This window comes from Pelobates fuscus, chromosome 2, assembly GCF_036172605.1.
Source record: "Pelobates fuscus isolate aPelFus1 chromosome 2, aPelFus1.pri, whole genome shotgun sequence".
NCBI classification, from domain to species: Eukaryota; Metazoa; Chordata; class Amphibia; order Anura; family Pelobatidae; genus Pelobates; species Pelobates fuscus.
In genome coordinates this window covers 385,314,306-385,333,364 of record NC_086318.1, presented here as the reverse complement: position 1 = coordinate 385,333,364, position 19,059 = coordinate 385,314,306, and positions in this window count along the sequence as shown.

Here is a 19,059-nt window from a genome sequence, read left to right as displayed (position 1 = left end):
TTTTACAGGATTTTAATGGGACGGTGATTTTTAGAGAACCGGCGGCGGCAGCGGAGGCTGTGGGGCTGTATACCGATGCTTCTGGCAGCATGGGCTTTGGGGCTTACTTGGGGGGTCACTGGTGCGCCGAGCCGTGGCCTGAGGCTTGGAAACAAAGCCCGCTGATAAAAAACCTAGCGTTTTTAGAACTATTCCTGGTGGTGGTTGCGGTAGGTTTGTGGGGGCCGGTGTTAGCAAACAAGCATATTGTGTTCCACTCAGATAAAATGGCGGTGGTACAGGCGATCAACAGTTTGTCGGCATCATCCCCCCCGGTGTTATGTTTGCTGAGGTGTTTTGTCCTTATCTGCATGTCTTTCAACTTGGTGTTTAGGGCTAGACACATCCCTGGTATGTTGAACGTGGTGGCTGATGCGCTTTCTCGTTTTCAGTGGGAACGATTCCGGGAAGCGGCGCCGGACGCTCTGGAGCAGGGGCAGGCTTGCCCGGTCGAGATGTGGCAGCTCAGGACCGCATGCTTGGGGAGTGTATAAAGAATTGTCTGGCGCCGAGCACTTGGTCGGGTTACGTCAAGGTTTGGAAGGAATGGGAGGAGACGGTACAACAGGTAGGGGGCGACGGTTCGCAGGGGCAGAGGGTGGACGTGCTTTTGTGGATACTGTGTCGCTTGTTCACTAAACAGGCGTCACCGGCCGTGGTGGATAGGTACATGTCTGCCTTGGCGTTTTTGTTCAAGGTTAACGGGTGGGAGGACATTACGAAGAATTTTGTGATACGCCAGGCGTTGAAGGGTTTTAAGAGGGGTAAGAAGCTCGCGGACTCGAGGCGGCCGGTGTCTTTCTCGGTTTTACAAAGGCTGTTAGGGGTGTTGATGGAGCTATGTGATTCCCCTTTCGAAGTAACGCTATTTTCTGGGGCATTTGTCTGGGCGTTCTTTGGTGCTTTCCGCATCGGTGAGCTGGTGAGTGCCAACAGGTTAGGGAACGGCGGATTAATGCTTGAGGACGTGGACATATGTAGTGACAGGGTGCAGATATGGCTGCGCCGGTCTAAAACGGACGTTTTCGGCAAAGGATGTTCGGTGGTGTTGTATGAGTTACCGGGATCAGGGGCTTGCCCGGTAGCCTGCGGCGCGAGGTACTGGGATGTTCGGCCAAAAGGAAAGGGTTGTTTCTTTTTGCACGCCGATGGCTCGGCGTTGTCACGATTTCAGTTTCTGCGGGTCTTTCGTAAGGGATTACAGAAGCTGGGCCTAGAGCCAAACCAATTTGGGACGCACTCGTTTCGCATTGGGGCGGCAACGGAGGCTGCGCGTTTAGGTTTGGGGGACGAGAGGATCAAACGGATTGGGAGGTGGGAATCCATGCGATTCCGCTCGTATGTAAGGCCGGATAGGTTGGTGTAAATAAATGGTTGAAGGAATTTGGGAAGGGGACGTTGTCTTTTTCTGCCACTAATTTTGTCTCTTTTCAGGTTTGGAAGTTTGGTTGCTGGGCCACTCGTATGTGTACTGGGCGGAGAAGAGAGCTGCAGTTCGCAGAAGCGGATCACAGCTGGGCTTTCCATTGGAACGAGTGACTCTATCTTGGTTTGGTTTTAGGGGCGCTAGTTGGCAATGTTTATGCAGTTTCTTGTTTCAAAAAGTGGCTGGAGGGTCGGTCCCGGATGTGGTATTGGTTCACGGAGGGGGGAACGACTTAGGTGGGATTCCCCAAAGGGAGCTAGTGAGGAGGATGAAAAGGGATGTTGATCGGCTTCGGGAGCTGGTTCCTGGCGTGGTGGTTGTGTGGTCCGAGATGGTTCCGCGCTTTGCGTGGAGACATGCCAGGGACCCGGCTGCAATAGCTCGATCAAGGGGTAAAGTTAACAAGATTATGGCAGTTTTTATTAGGCGTTCGGGGGGCGTAGTGGTGCGTCACAGGGAGTTGGAGGGCATGTTACCTGCGTATTTTAGGAGGGACGGTGTCCACCTGTCAGACGTGGGGAATGATTTGCTGAACCTAGGTTTTCACGAAGGTATAGAACAGGCCCTGTTTAGGTGTGGTGGGGGTTGCACATGCGCTTAAGGAGGTCAAGCTATGTGCTGTGGCGGAACAGGGCGTAGTGAGAATTGGAATTTGGCGTGGAGTTTGAACTGGACAGGCCGAGGTGTAGGCCTGATGGAATTAAGGACTGGTTGGTTCTAGCTCTTCGGTGGCGACGAACCTGGGGGTGTAGGGGTGTCTGAGGTACACCCCTACAGTTAACAGTATGATGTGGGGCCTCTTTGGTAGGCCGTGTTTCAAGTGAATTGTTATTTGGTTATTTATTGTTCAATTGGTAGGGTCATTGTCAGGGGTACTGTGTGGGGGGTATAGTAACTTAATGTATAGTTGGACAATGACCCTAAATTATGTTAATTATGTTAATTTATTATAATTTAATTAATAAAAGCTGTGGACTTTGTACTCCAACAGAATTAACTGTGTCCGTGTCTTATTTAGTATAAGGTTATAGCACATGCCGAATAACGTCTGTGCAAATGTTTTAATATAAGGTTTTACCACATGCCGAATAACGTCTGTGCAAATGTCATGAAATTGCATTAAAAGACTGTGCATGTTTTGCCCTAGAGGACCGTGCTACCTGCAGACAAGGATCACAGGGACAATTGCCCCGTTACCCCCCTGGATCCGCCAGTGGTTTATTTAAAGCCTAAATCTGTCTATTTTGCCCCCTCTGTGTCTTTTTGTGTCCTCCCAGCCCCTCTAGGTATCTCTCTCGCAAGCCCTGGTCTGTCTCTTTTGCTCCTTCCACGGCCCATCTGTGTAGTGTTAATTTTGGCGGCAAATTTCAATTTAGTTTTAGTCATAGTCTTATGACAAAAAAATCCGTTTTAGTTTTAGTCGTATTCTAGTCATCTGAATTTTTTTAGTTGACTAAAATTGTTAGTGGACAAAATCAACCCTATTATAACCAAAAGTACCGTATTATTTTATAGCATTAGTGTTCCTTTAATGTCCCACTCAGCACTCTCCAACCCCGTGTTAGAAAACCTCAGACTCTCATGATCTCTAATGATGCCATCTCTGATAAAGGCTACTTGTGATTTGTCTGGCTGTGTGCCTATTCTGTGATCAGTAACAAAACAAAGGATCCCTGAGGTACAGACATGTTTTATAGACAGACACTGAGAAAATCCCGTTCCCTCTGAGAATTCAGGTAGTTACTGCCTTCTCTCACTGGGATTGCATCTCTCAGAAATATTAGGCAATGGAATAGATGCCATTCTTGTACAGTATATTGTAGTATTTAGCACACAATATGATCTTATTATACAAGAACTGCAAAAGGGAGACATTTCAATAAAAAGTCAGTAAGTGTTAGTTTAGTCAAAATTAATCCATATCAGCTGTTGTTTTGTAGGAACCCCAAACTCACAAACCTCAGTAGAACAAAGAAAGATCATATATGTATTATAGTGTCCGGGGTTTAACATAATAAAATAGTCAGATACGTCCAAAGCCAAGGGCAGGAAATATTAGAGTATACTGTTAACAAGAAAAAAAAAAATCCTGCAAAACAGGGACAATGTAGTGTGTCCTGAGAATATCCAATAGTAGGGGGTAACCCTATATATATGAACTGACAAAAAGAAAAAAGGAACCCTAAGGCAGAATGTCTAGGATACACAGATAGGATAACTCAGAGTGAACTGATACTAATAAAAAACATAAGTTTATTTAAACATCATAGACATCAACAAAAATAAAAAACACACACATCCATAGTCCCAAAAATAGGAGAAAGATATATAAAGCTCATATTACTAGGAAGGGAAAGCCAGAATAGATAGGAGAAAAGGAGGCATGTTGCTCATATATGGCAACTAGAGTAAATAATACAAACATTGTAACACCTATAATTGGAGCTCCCTAATATATACAAAAAGATATGGAAGGGCTGCGCCAAATAAGGGTAGATAGTCCAGTAAAGTATTGATAGGGTGCCAATAGATGGTCTAGGATATTTGATAGAGTTCCTCTGTGGATGCGTCTAGTGTAGACCGTTCCGTATATGTAAATACAAGAGAGGCGACTAATGGTATAGTATGAAAGTTCAGGGTGTGATAGGTAACAAAATGTAGAGAACTCACATTCAAGAGAGCTATGGCCAGCTCTGGTGTGGATTGCGTACAGCGGTATAATCCCCGCTTATAGGATATGTAGGGAGGGGGTCTCCGTCAACACCGTCTGGTAGTCCAGAACTCGGAAAAGAAAGACAGAAAGCGACAATAGTGCTCTCAATTTTGATGTGGTTCAGTGTGCAGATAAGAAGAGGTAAAAAACTCACATTTGAAAACTCACTAAGATGAAGACCTGAAGGGATATCTACACTATACAAGAATAGGTTGATTGTATAGAGCCTCAAGTCCCATAAGAAACCTAGCTCAAGGATAAGCAGAATACTGATGCATGCCAATAGGCAGCTATAAAGGAGAAAAGTCCCTATGGCCCTGTAATATCTATTAGCCAGCAGGTCCCTATAGCCCTATTGTATCTATTAGCCAACAAGCTAACCAGTGCCGATCCTCTATATCGCTAAGTGATCTTAGAACAGGCTAAAACCCTTCCTAGACTAAATAAAAAAATCGGCTGAAATTCCCCATCAAGTAAACAAATAAACACCACAAATAAAGTGCTGGAAATAAAAAGTGAAGTGATTTAAAAAAAAAAATCATAGTATGCCTAATGCGTTTCGGCGCTTAAACTAGCGCCTTTCTCAAAGGCTATCAACGAGAAATCTTACCTGAGCGTGTCTTTATACCGGATACACTGAAATGTAAGACCAATCCGATCGTGGGTAGGCGGCGTTTCCGTTACACGCCCACTTCCGATTGGATTGGAGAGTGCCTACTGTCCATCATCTACCAGAGAGCCAATCAAAGGAAGATGGGCGGGGCTTAATGCTGATAATGCAAAGTGAATGCTTATTGCGTTGCAATAGACAACCTCTCACTGTATAAGTGTGTGAGGACATGTCATAAGCAGGCACAGCCCGTTAATTCGAGAGATATTGAGAGTAACAGAGCTCTTAATAAATGCAACTGTAACTCTTTATATATAGTAGCTAATAATATGTGCACATATAAATAGAGAGAATTCTTTACAGTTACCTAATATGAGACAATAATGTCCAATAAGTTATACAACAGCCAAGTATAGAATAGGTTGGTATTGACAAGAATAAAAAGAATTTATGTTAGGTACCATATATATTGTCCTCAAGCACAGAAATATAGAGACACACTCATAGCTAACTACAGCCTCTCACATATAGGCAGATAGAAGGAAACCAGAGACTGACAGTAGTATCCAATGTCTCTTAAATAAAATAAATATAAACCAGTGTATGGGTATATGTATAGAACTAGCCAGGTCACGTAATGTAACGAATTGTTGTCCTCAAGGATTTATGACTAAGATGTAGTATTTAAAAAAAAAAAAAAAAAAAATATATATATATATGTAGTAACATGTTACACAAATACATACTCATAAAGATATGGTCTAGGATTCAATAAAGTGGGTAAACGTAAAGCCTTCAGTTAGGCGATTCGGAAACAGAGTATCCAATTTGTGAATCCATAAGCATTCTCTTCTTTTTAGGATTAAATCTAAGTCGCCTCCCCTTTTGCCCATCTGTACCTTTTCAACAACGACAAACATAAAGCATCTTGGTGAATCGCTATGATGTAGTCTAGCGTGTCTAGCAACGGGAGTGTCTCTTTCAGATGTAACTGAATGGATATGCTCCATTATGCGTCTTTTTAAGGGACGTATTGTTTTCCCTACATATTTTAATCTGCATTTGCAGGTAAGAAGGTAGACAACACCTGTAGAATTACAGTTAAAGAACTGTTTGATTGGGAACCTCAGCGTACCAGAGGAATCGGTTATAACTTTTGAATCTCTATCTATGTAGCGACATGCTACACATCGACCATATTGATAGGTCCCTTGCACATTAATCCAACTCTTTTTGTTCATATTGGATTTGGAAAAATGACTCGGCACCAAAAGATCTTTTAGATTTTTCCCTCTTTTAGCAGTTTTTTTTTTTTTTTTTATAATTCTTTATTTTTATTGATGCATTGAGAAAGATACAGTCATACAATCGATATCTGTTTACATTAGTTCTCAGAAATCGTTCTGTTGTTACAATATCTCGAGTGTTACACTTTTAGCTTTCCAGAGAAAACAGTAATTGCAGCAATTTCAATATATTGACTGTTGTGCATCAGTTTTATATCTTAACGGGTAGGGGAGAACTTGGTGGTTGCGTCGAGGGGTCTAGTCGGTTGAGGGAGGGTGTGGGGTTATGTTAGAGTCGGAGGTCTCCTGGTGTGTTGGGAGTCTGTCTGTTCGGTCTGATTGTGGGTTGTTTTCTAGGTGTTCTTTGGGTTTGTGGGGGCGTCTAGTCGGTAGTCGTAGAGTTTATTTTTTTTTTAAATTCTTTATTTATAACAAGGTTATAACACCATTGACAAAAGATACAATGACATATGTATAACAGCGTGGACAGATTCATGAGCCAAGACATGCGTAGAGAACTGTGTACAGGAGGAGACAGAAGGCCGTGGCATCTTTGATGATAGCAATAGCGTGCTATCCATGAAACGTCCATATTAAGGCATGGTGTCCAACCAATTTTTAGAAATTATAAAATTGAAGCTAGTCAAAAAAGAACGGCTACAGCACTTGATATACATTGTGTCCGAAATGAGGTATACATGTTCGCATATCTTTCGGGTGTAATAAGAACCTAGTCCAGACCCGATGGTGGGGACGCCCAGTGATGTAAGTGCATACATCCAAAAAAGGCCTCCAGGTATTAGCGCCCCTTACCAATCAGGGCAAGGCCATAGCTAATGTGAAAACGGAGGAGAGTATGGAGCCATTCAGAGTAGTGGCGGCATAAAAAAAGAAAAAGAAAAGAAAAGAAAGGAGAAGTAGTCAAGAGATAGGGAAACAGAGGTAAGAGAGAGTACAGGAAGAGAGAAAAGAGAACAAATAGGTGGGAGGGAGGGGGGGAGGGAGGAGGGAGGGGAGGTATTACACTCGTGTCTCCCATCAGTGCCCTATAAGACAGCACACTTACACAAGACCTCGCGAAATTGTATCTGGTATAGTTTAGTACATTCCCCAACAGGCTGGCCTCATCCTTGATGCCTCCTGTTGGAAACCCCAGCGTTCCCCCGCGAGAGGACAGGTCGAGGAGGTATTCAGCTCCCTAGAGTGCTAGCTAGGGGGACGCACAATCCCTGCGTCTCTTAGTCACCCACGCCACTATCTATCCATGGCGCCCAAACCTTATCAAATCTTGAAGTTGTGCCTCTGACCTTTTCTGTAAGTTTATCCATAAGGAAAGTGTCTTTAATCTTTTGTATCACTATGCGAAGTGGGGGGGGGGGGGTGGAAGTTTGAAGCCAAACCTGTGCCAGGGCCCTCCTTGCCACAAGATTCACCTTGTGTACCAGCTTCTGTTCGGTTCTGGTCCAGTCCTCTAGAGGTCTGGCCAGAAGGAACACCCACGGGTCCAGCTTAATCTCCCTACCAAAGATATCCTTCAGTAGATTCATCACCAGTCTCCAGAATATTTGGGCCTCAGGACATTCCCACCACATATGCAGGTAAGTTCCTTTGTGTCCACACCCCCTCCAGCACAAGTCCGTAGTCAATCTATGCATTCTAAAAAGTTTCACCGAGGTGGTGTACCACCTAAACATGGTTTTATAAGCTTGTTCCTGCATGGATACACATATGGAAGAAGTCGCAGCAGCCTCCCAAATCTCCTGCCAATCGACCCCCTCCAGTTCCGCACCAAGATCAGCTTCCCATTGAGCTATATAAGTAAGCTCCCCCCATTCTGATGTGGAAGTAGTTATATGTGCATATAAAGCCGTTATGAGGCCCCTTGGGAATCTTTCTTTAAGGCACATCGTTTTGAAGAAGGTGAGTGGCTGCAACGCGCAAGTTCTAATCTCCGGGGCCTGTGCATAATCTCTAAGCTGGAGATATCTCAAGAAATCTGAAGGGCGTAGAGCAGCCCTGGTTTTTAATTCTTCAAATTGAAGAAGTGAGCCGCCTTCATACAAATGGCATAAGCGTTGGACACCCGTGCTTTCTATGCCCTTGAAGTCCCTAGCGTCTAATCCTGGGGTGAACGCTTTGTTCCTCAAATAGGGAGTTAACGGGGACAATCGGGAGGATAGCCCGTATTTGATTGACGCCGCGTCCCATATTTTTATCGAATTCGCTATGGCTGGACAATCGACACGTGGTGTCGGTCTATGGTCCCGAGGGACCCACATGGCGAACTGGGGAATGTCAGGTCCCATAAGAGACGACTCTAAATCCACCCATCTCCTTTCATCCGGAGGAGAGTGCCAATGTGCTATTTGTGTTTGCTGGGCTGCTAAATAATAGAAATAAAAATTGGGTAATCCCAGGCCCCCCCCTCGATTTCGCTCTGTACAGGATGTTGAGGGAGACCCTTTGTCTCTTGTTCTGCCATATGAATTTCCCTACCGCCTGCTGGAGCGTACCCAGGTCCGACTTAGTCAGTCGAACCGGGAGGGCTTGAAATAGAAATAAAATCCTGGGGAGCACATTCATTTTCACCGAGTGGATCCTACCATTTCTCCATATCCGTAATCAGAGTACAAATCAAGGGGGAATAGTTTTGTTGGAAGAGTTGGGTAGGATCCGCTGTCAGGTGAACCCCCAAATACTTTATATGGTGTCTAGCAATTCGAATATTGTGAACGGACCCCACGCAGGCAATATCAGAGTCGCGCATACAAACAGGAAGCGCGCTCGATTTGGGTAGGTTCACCTTATAGCCGGCCAAGTTGCCATAAGATTCCTCTTTTAGCAGTTTTAGAGACGCATGGGGGGATTACATCTCTTAAGTGGTGATCTTGAGTGAGTAATGGCCAAAATCTTTTTTGCAGTATCCCATCCTGCATCGTAATTTGCCACACATCTTTGCTACACATGTTTTTGGGAGGCACAATTTAGGTTTATCCTCAAGGAGGGTCTCACATTCACTCAGAAGTGCTCTTTGATAAGCATGTTTGAGGCACCTATTAGAGTACCCTCTGGATTTGAATCTGACTTTTAATAAGGCAGCCTTCTGTACAAAGTCCTCAGAGGAGGAGCAGTTTCTTTTCAGTCTCAAGTACTGCCCCACTGGAATGCCTCTCTTGAGTGAAGTTCACTCTGAGTTATCCTATCTGTGTATCCTAGACATTCTGTCTTAGGGTTCCTTTTTTCTATACTGATAACAAGCAAATAATCATGGAGTAGAGAGATCAGGATAAACGAGAAAACAAGTTATGGTCAAACCAGAGTACAGTAGTAAATATAAACGAGGTACTGGGCAAACAAGAACCACAACAGGGCAACTAGGGGCTAAAAGAGAGGGGCAGACTGGTTGAGTTCTTGCATTGAGGTAAAAAAGTATTTGATCCCCTGCTGACTTTGAACGTTTCTCTGCTGACAAAGAAATGATCAGTCAATAATTTTAATAGTAGGTGTATTTTAACAGTGAGAGACAGAATAACCCCCCCAAAAATCAAGAAAAACGCATATCAAAAAATATATAAATTGATTTGCATGTCAATGAATGAAAACAAACATTTAAAATCAACAGGGGATCAAATAATTTTTTCCCTCACTGTATCTGCCGTCACATTCTATGCTTACTTAGGATGGACTAATGTTTATTGGCTAGAATCATATTGTGCACCAAAAGATGAAAGAATGGCAGAAGGCTGATCTCGAGTCACTAGTGAGGTCATTGGTTTGTGGCAAATATAATCCTGCATTCACGATAAAAGTACGCAACAGCGGAAGCATATGGGAGTCTCCACGAGGACAACACAGACAAATCTGCATGAGCGCGACAGTTAAATGTTTAATATTGATGCTTGCCCAGGCTGTGTAACGGATCCCCTATACTCTGCCTGAGTATATCTGTTGTAATTCTCCCAAATCCCAAGTGAAGCAGTGATTATAGCTCTGGTATACCCAAATATCAGCCTAGACTTGATGAAGGGTACAAGAAGACTGTTTAATTGTGGTATTATTTTATACACAGCAAGGATACAGTAAAACATGCCCAGAACACTCCCACAACACGCCCCTGAATTTCTGGTCAGCATGACTAAGCATAAATACGTTAAATATTAAAAATACATATAAGACATAGAGGAACCCCCACAAATATTATATCCCCAGATAGCCTGGATCTGAGTGCCCAAGTTGTCCAAATTGCGCTCATATCCCACGAATACAGCCGAATCGCAACCAAGGTAAACTTTTGACCGACTGCACATGAGGCGTCTGCCCAAATCAGTCCCAGAGATTCAGTGGTAGCGGTCGGTCACTTTCGGGAATTCCAAAATGAACTAAAAAACGGTCAAATGGTTCCCCTGGCTCATAGCATTTGTTCACCATGTTTGCACGAAAAATCTACTGAACAGCGCTCTCCTGGCTTGTCGCGGAAAGAAGCAGGTATTTGTATGATTTTACCAGTGTTCGCGAGGTCGAGTGTCCGACTTAAAGTTCCAGACACTTGACGACCAAGTCCAGCTGCGTGCGCTCGTGCAACAAGATGGACGCCGTTTTCTCCAGCACGTGGTGTTGGGTTATACGAACGGCGGCCACACAGAGAGAGCACTTAAGTCTCCGGTTTCTTTGTAGTTAATGAGCCAGAGGGGTGGTCAGTGTTCGGAAAATTTATCTACCGAACGCAGGGAAAGTGTTTCTGTTCAAGTACCTTAAAATCGAACCATGAGAAAATGTCTTGAGAACAGAAGGGAAAATAGTGAGTTTGGTACTATGTATATGGCCCATAGTCGGCTGGCAGAAGGCTAGCTTCCACACTCCTCCAGGAGTTCGTAGCAAACATCCAGGAGAGTTTGTCACAGGCTGTATGAAGTTTCAATGTAAATGTACTATTTCTTTACAATCTTTATTAAGGTTTTAATATATATATTTGAATGGATAAGAGGAAAAAACATTGTGTACACAACAAATAAATGCACTTTTTATGATTCCCATTCAGTTTAGTGATTTATTAAACATTTTCAGTACTCAAATACTGAACAATTTACAAATGCAGCTTAAAGGAACACTATAGTGACAGGAATACAAACATTTCGCCCTCCGTCCCCCCTGTAACCTATGTAAAAGGTAAGTTTACTTTATTATAGCATTGCGTGGGTGCAGCGGGGCTGGCTCAAGTCTCGATCGTCCTCTTTGGCTAAGATCTTCAAAATTGGTGACCTTAGCCAACCAATGCTTTCCAATGCTTGGGCCTCCCCCATTTGTCTCATTTCCCGCACAGCTCCTCCATATGTCTCCATATGTCTCATTCTCACCCCCCCCCACAGCCCCTCTTTTTGTCTCATCACCCCACCCCTCTATGTGTTTCATTTACCCCCCAGTTCCTCCATGTCTTATTCTGCTCCCCCATATGTCCTTCCTATCCCCACTCAGTCCCTCCACGTGTCTCTCACCTATCCACCTCCCGTACCTTCTCAATTCTGAGCTGACAGAAGTACCTGGTCTAACAGAAAGTGCTCTCTCAGTGAGAACTTCCTGTAAAACCGTAGTTTGCTAGGTCATACTACATACAGCACAGCATTCCCCTCCCACCAGTCACCCAACGACCATGCACCCTGGGCCGTATGCGGCTGTGCACCAGCCCGCAAAGTGATGTTGGCCTACAGTTGCAGGGGTTGACAGGGTGGTCGGACCCCCTTGAATGAAGGACTCGGTTGCATCCGCGACCCCTGCAACCGTTGTAGGTTCGCCACTGCACTACAGCCCACTCTAGTGGTTATGGCGTCAGAAGAGCACTGCCCTCCCCGCACATTGTACGTAGACAAACCATTTTTTAACAGATCGACTTCGTACCCTGTGGCAATAGATAAGCTAATGCTTTCATCCAATGAGCTGGGACATGCACTGCAGTACTTTGCTCAGATAAGCTAACAGAAGCTCATAAGCAGGAATTTTTATGTGTATTTTAATATATTCTACTTTTATACATATACATTTCTTCTTCTTTTTCCTATCTGAATCAGTGTCGTCTGTAATTCCATGTTTTACCAGTGTACAAGTGGAACCTTTATAGTGAACTGATTCTGCTCTTTTATTGCTAGTGTAATTGTTTTTATGGTTTAGAGATTTAAACCAGTCTCCAGGCATATTACACAATCTTCTGGTATTTTTCAATTTGATTATATGCACTGAAAAACCGACTCAATAACATTTACATCATGCTTATATAAGTGCATCTTGTATTGCGCAACAACTTTATTGTATTTTTACTTCTTAAATGACAAACCCATATACATCAATAATATTCACTGTTATGAGCACATCTTAGTTGCGGAGAGCTGGACAGAATCTAAATTGCATGAGCATTTTATTCCTTAGGGAGATTATTACACGGCATTAAAAAGAAGAAGGTATAGGAATTCTTAGTGCTGTTCTGGAGAGGTCTCTCTCATTTCACCAGCACAAGTAGCTACTTGCCCATATAGTACAGAAAAACAACTTGGACAGCAAAGTAAAAAACAGATTTGCTTAAGATAATTGCTTAAATTACAACGTCTGAGTTCCCAGGAGTATGGATTGCTTAATGCTTATGGCTTTGAGAGCATTTGTGTATCATGCAGTCTCTAAACCTGCTCTTTGTTCTACCCAATAATTAATGACGGTATCACTCTGAAAAGCACTTTCCATGCAACCATTGAAACAACAAACTGTGTACACTGATTTATAGACATATTTATTACATTTACAGAACTGAATTAAATGCCTTTAGGATCCGGAACCGAAATACTGTAATGTTCCTAATGAAAATTACTTTATTTAATTACAATTATACCTTTTAAATCACTGCTTCAATTGTAGTTCCTAAATGGGTGTCTCTTGTTTCCTCTTTTTATTGTACTCCAAAATGTGTCCCAGGGTGCTAGTGAAATTTAATTAATTCTGTTACAGTGCGAATATGGTGTACATAAGATATTGAACAGATCTTATCAGCAATAGCAATCAATAAGTTCTGACTCACTAACTGGGACAAATATCCTCACCTGCTTTAATCACAGAATTCTCCACCAGTTTTGGCACTGTATTGGTGCACTGCCATACTAATATCACATGATGTCGCACTGCCATACTGGTATCACATAGGCAATGTCACATGAAGTTGACATCTGCCAATGTCATAACACTGAGCAGTGATTTTGTATTAGCAAAGCCCATTGTAACGGAACGCCTGGCACCCCAACAGGGTACCTTCCGTTGACGGATGCTCCTAGTGCTTCCCGAGGGCTCCAAGCACTCCACCAGACACCATAACCACTGCAGATACCACGAAACCACCGCAGCTTGGTTGGGGTCTCGCCGTCTTCCACCCACTCTGGACCCAAGACCAGGATCCAGCTTCCAGTGGGCAGACCTCTCTTAGAATCCAGAGAGCAGGAACAGGAACAAGCTCTTACAAGGGCTTACTCTGGGTAGTATAGTGATTATAGCAATCCCCAAAGTGTAGGTAGTTCTCCAATCCCCCAAAACATGAGCCAAGACTTCATGAAGAGTAGAACAGGTCTGTTTAATGAGCACAAAGGCATTTATTTTGTACAGTTTCCCCCACGAGGTTACCACCCACGTGGACCTTGTGGAGCACAGGACACAAAGTCACAACAGCATATCAACACAGTATTGTACAGTTAGACACTCCCAGCTAATGTACACAAACCCTCCCCTCTGTCTGTGATACAATTACCAAACACAATGGACTAACTCAATTACCACAGGCAGAAAATATAAAATTTTATCCAAAATCCAGAAACACCCCAAAACAACAACATATCCCCACAAATACAAAAAATACAGCCTTGGATAGCCCTGATCTGGATGAACAACATATCAAAAAATCACCCAGATCAGAGCAGGGGTTCAAAAGTTTTATGGAAGTCACATTTGACCGACCGCAAGCATGGCTTTCATGCCCAAAACAGTTCCACAGATTTAGGCTGTGCGGCCGGTCTATCTTCTCCTCTATCCTGGAGATAATTGGCTTAAGTGGCTGTGCTAACTTAATTATCTTCAGGTACAGGAAATATCTCTAAGTCAGAAACTGTTACAAAAACCACATAAAAATGCATAATATTATAATACAATGTTTAACCTATATGTCCAACATATCCCCAGATAGCTTGGATCTGAGCATATGTCCAATGTTAAAAGTGCACTATAGTACAAATAAGGGTGGGGTCAGAAAATAGCAAGGGCTGATGGGAGATTGAGGAGGGACAAAGAAGCCAGTTTAAACTGGTCTGGCAGTGTCCCTGGGACAACGCCCTGCTGGAGAAACAATGGGACAGGAAAAAGGGGGAGGGCAAGAGGCACATTTCTCCATGGATTTAAAGGGGCAGAAAAAGTGCTTTAAAATCAAATATGCCCAAATAAGCTTTTAAAGGGCAATAGATCCCATCAGTGGCGTACATACCGCGGTCGCAAGGGGTCGCGGATGAGTGCTCCCTCGCGCGCCCGCAGGACCGGCTGCCAGACAGCACCACTGGACCCCAGGGAATCCTCTCAGCCAGGGCCGGACTGGGAGAAAAATTCGGCCCGGGCATTTTTTTTATCACAGCGGCTCACTAAGAAGGGGGCGGGGCAGAGAGGGTGTGTTTCATCATCACCAATGACAAAAAGCCCCCTCTCAAAGTGAGCATGTTGGTTCAATGCTCTTCCAGGGCAGACCATGCGCAGAACTCTGCTAAAGAGCTCTAGCATGAGATAAAAAGCCCTGTATTTGTTCTGCAGAGTGCAAGCAAATTTAATAACATGCTTGCACTGTGTTTCCTTGCAACTTGTCTCTGGTGTCTCTATAAATGGATACCAGGAGACGAAAGGGCCAGGAAAGAGTATTGTGCATGTGTTTGGAGCCTGCTTGTGGGATTGCGTGTGTGTAGAGTGAGCTGATTGTGGTGTGGTATTGTGTAATAAGGTCGGTTTTAGTCGTGTTGTGTTTTTGGTGTACTCTAATGCATATGTGGCTAGGGGCTGTAGAGAATGTGTCTGTGTGTGTATAGGGGATGTAGTAAGTGTGTGCATACAGGCTATAGTGTGTGTGTGTATATAGGTGATGTAGTGTTTGTAGAGGTTGTAGAGAGTGTGTGTTTAGGGGTGTAGTATGTGTTTGTTTACAATTAATCTAGTGTGTTTATAAGTGATCCAGAGTGTGTATTTTAGGAATGTAGTGTGTATGTGTGTGTGTGTAGATGGTGCAGTGTGTGAGTATACAGGAGTCTAGTGTGTGTTTGAAGGACCCAGAATGTGTAGATCTAGTGAGTGTGTGTGTGTATATAACGGATTCAGAGTGTATAAAGGGATCCAGTGTGTATATGATCCAGAGTTGGGTAAGGGATCTAGTGTGTGTCTGGAACATAATGTGTTTAGGAGTGTAGTATGTGTGTGAGGGGTGCTGGTGTGTGTGTGTGTAAGCTTGGCACTCTCCTTACAATTGAAATAAAGATATCTTGCCTGGGTGCTGTATCCACTGGCGTCAAATGTATAGAAAAATCAGGAAAACGGGATGCACTCAAAGGTCTTCATATAGGTGAAAAAATGGTGCTTTATAAAAAAAAAAAACCCAGGCAGGATGTACAAGCTTCCTATAGACAGCTGTTTCCCCAGGAGGGTGGAAACCTGCTGATATTTGGCGATCCCGGTTAACAGACATTATCTACTACTTTGTCTTGTAAAAGTAAAGTGCTTTGTTCTCAGTATGTATACTTGTTTACGCTGATCGCACAGTTGATGTATGTAATCTGCTTGTTATGTCTTGCACTGGAATAAATAAAGAATTAAAAAAAAAAATGGTGCTTTATTAATACATAAAGTGTATACAAAAATCGACCGACATTTCGACCCTGCCGGGTCTTTTTCAAGATCCAAATTCCTACCGAGAGGGCTAAAAAGCATAAACAATGTCATAAAGGTGAACATTAATGTCCCAGTATCATTGCTGTTCCAGCACTGTGGATCTGAACGCTTTAAATATTTTGCTCCAACAATATGTCCTCTGGCTTATGATTAACCCCTTAAGGACCAAACTTCTGGAATAAAAGGGAATCATGACATGTCACACATGTCATGTGTCCTTAAGGGGTTAAAGGGATTTTATCATCTCCTAGCCGCCTTCCCCCTTCCAAAAAATAAGCATTTCATAGAGATCTTTTTGAAAGGCTCATAAATGCTGTGCTGGAATGTCTCTGAAATTCCAACGCATTCAAAAGATATTATAAGACAAAGTAGGGACTTCTTTCTCTTATGTATTTTTATTATGCTTGACAAAGCTTGACATAAACAGCTACTGCTGTCAGGCTTTGTAAAGTCCTTACCTTCATAAGTGACGATTGAGGAGAATAAAAACATTGTTTGTGGAGCATCCTGCGGGATCGTCCATAGGCATCAGTGTTGTACTCTTGTGTTTGTGCGAGAGTACACCACTGACATCGGCTCCTGGTAGATGGAGCACCAAAAGCTGAAGAGGAAGGCAGGAAGATGATGGCGATGGTCACAAGGGGCAAGTTCAGGTAAGTAAACCTCATCTTACCCTGCACCCATCTCACTGCAAGCAATTTCCCCATCTGTGCTCAATTTTTAAAATGTCGACAAGGGCCCCCTGTTGTTTGTTTTGTGATTGGGGTATATGGCGTTTTGGAGCTGCGGAATTAAGATGAATCACCAATTGCCCACACCTCAGGACAAATGCACAAGTTTACCGAATAGCATTGGTAGTTGGTAAAAATGAAGAGTGTTCTAAGGTTATATGCAGGAGTCTGTATTATTAGAACTTGTTATTTTGCAGTAACCTTTGCCAGGCAGTCAAACCTGTAGGCAATCCTGGGACACCTGAGAGCACACAATCTGTAGCGAAAGAACAGACACAGGAGACGTTATTGTTTATCACACATTTAATGGGCTCCAGAGGGGAAAGCCAGGTCTGGCAGGTATTTCAGATCTTTTAAGTCAGGTCAAATCAGGGAGAAAGATTTATAAACTTGGCTTAAAAATTCTACAAGCGTATATGGCTGTCGTACAAAACTGATCTTTGGGATTAGTCCACTGACCAACAATATTGTTTATTGACATAACTTGTTTTCCTACAGTTTTTTTTTTTTGTAATTACTCAAGTAGGCAATGCAAGTTTTATTCAGTAATAATATGTTATTTAATGATATATATAAAAACCTCTGGCATGTGTGCCATGCATGGCACTCGAGGTGTCTTTGCATGGCCCTCAAGGCTGCCAGAGCCAAACAGGCTATCAGGAGTCCTTAGTGCAAACTGAGTGGTGAAGGGCAGGTGTCAATTTATGCATTGCATCACTTTGTGGAAGTAATCTCTGATCTCGGAACTTGTGAACGGGAATCCACACTGGAATAGAGTAGCCCGCAAAAGCTATTGCAGCTCCGGCCCTTGATCTATATCTAGTCACAGCCCAATCCCCACTGGACCCCAAGGAAGCCACCCATATTCCTAGATATACACAGAGCTGGAGAAGAAGCTGCACCCTTATACAAATATAACAAACAGCCCACACACAAACACCACATCCCCACATGAACACTGAAACTCCACACACACACACACACACAACCCAACTAGCAGCCTCTCATGTGCAATACCTCAAGCAGCCCCACACATACACACAATGTGACATATCATCCAGACACACAATTCTACAAGCAGCCCCTATACACAGCCCATATTCATTAGTATCATACACAGTACCACAAACTACTCATGAACACATACTGTATGATATAACAACCCACATGCACACACAAACAACATTACAAAGCAACTAAAGCACCTATAAATAACACAAGCACAATACAGCAACCTATACACCTCTATTTTAAAAAAGAGGATCGGCACACCAAGAGACTTCAAACTCTTATTTTGGCACAGTACTACTAAAAGGTTGCCTACCCCTGCCTTGATGGAGATGGGGCATATGACATGTCCACTTTCAATATACTGGATCTCTGCTTCAGACTTGCACATCTGGTGGGCTCTGACATACTTGGGAGAGAATTACAATATACCAATAGGAACCGCACTCAACCCACATAAGCCTAGAGTGCTAAACTAGACCATGGGCCAGCACAAGCCCAACTATAGTAAATACGTGTAATAGAGAAGAGGTACAGGAACTCCAATAGCTTCAGGCACATTTATCAGAACAAATGGAACACTGTAATGTTTTGACCCAATCTCGAGTCGAAATGTTGCAAGGTTCCTTTTGTTCCAATAAACGTGCCTGAAGCTATTGGAGTGCCTGGACCTCTTCTCTATTACCAATATATGGGAGAGAAGACTTTCCCAAACTCTAATACTCGTAGACAAACAGGCAGAACTGACAATGCAGGCAATGCAGTAGGCAAACAACTCCTCATAAAATTGAAAAATGAAATATAAATAATCCATGTCATAACAGTTGTAAACAAGGATCATGTACAAAAGCTCAAAATTGGTAAGAAAGGTTTAAAAAAAAAAAAAAATTTTTTTTTTTGCAGATACAGGATCTTTTAACCTGTTCTTCGTAACCAGATTTATGATCCTAGAACTTCTGTAATTAGTCCATACGTCGAAATGTGACTTATTTTGAAAACTAGAGAGTTCTTGGCTGCTTGATTGACGGGCCTGTCTTAGCTGTTCAGGATACTCTATCCACAATTACAATTAGCGGTAGTACTTAGAGTGACCTTTTAAGCTTTGTAAAATACTGAGAAGGCTGGAAGCCAAAGCAAACTACCATGCACCAGATTTAAGATTTAAGTTGTTGCAGCTAAGCACCAGATTTAAGTTGTTGCAGCTAAGTATAATGTAATACACCATTGGTGTCACAATAAACAATTGCTGTATATTCCAAAACTAAAGCACATTTTCCAAATCTTGTGTTTATCTAACTAGGAATACA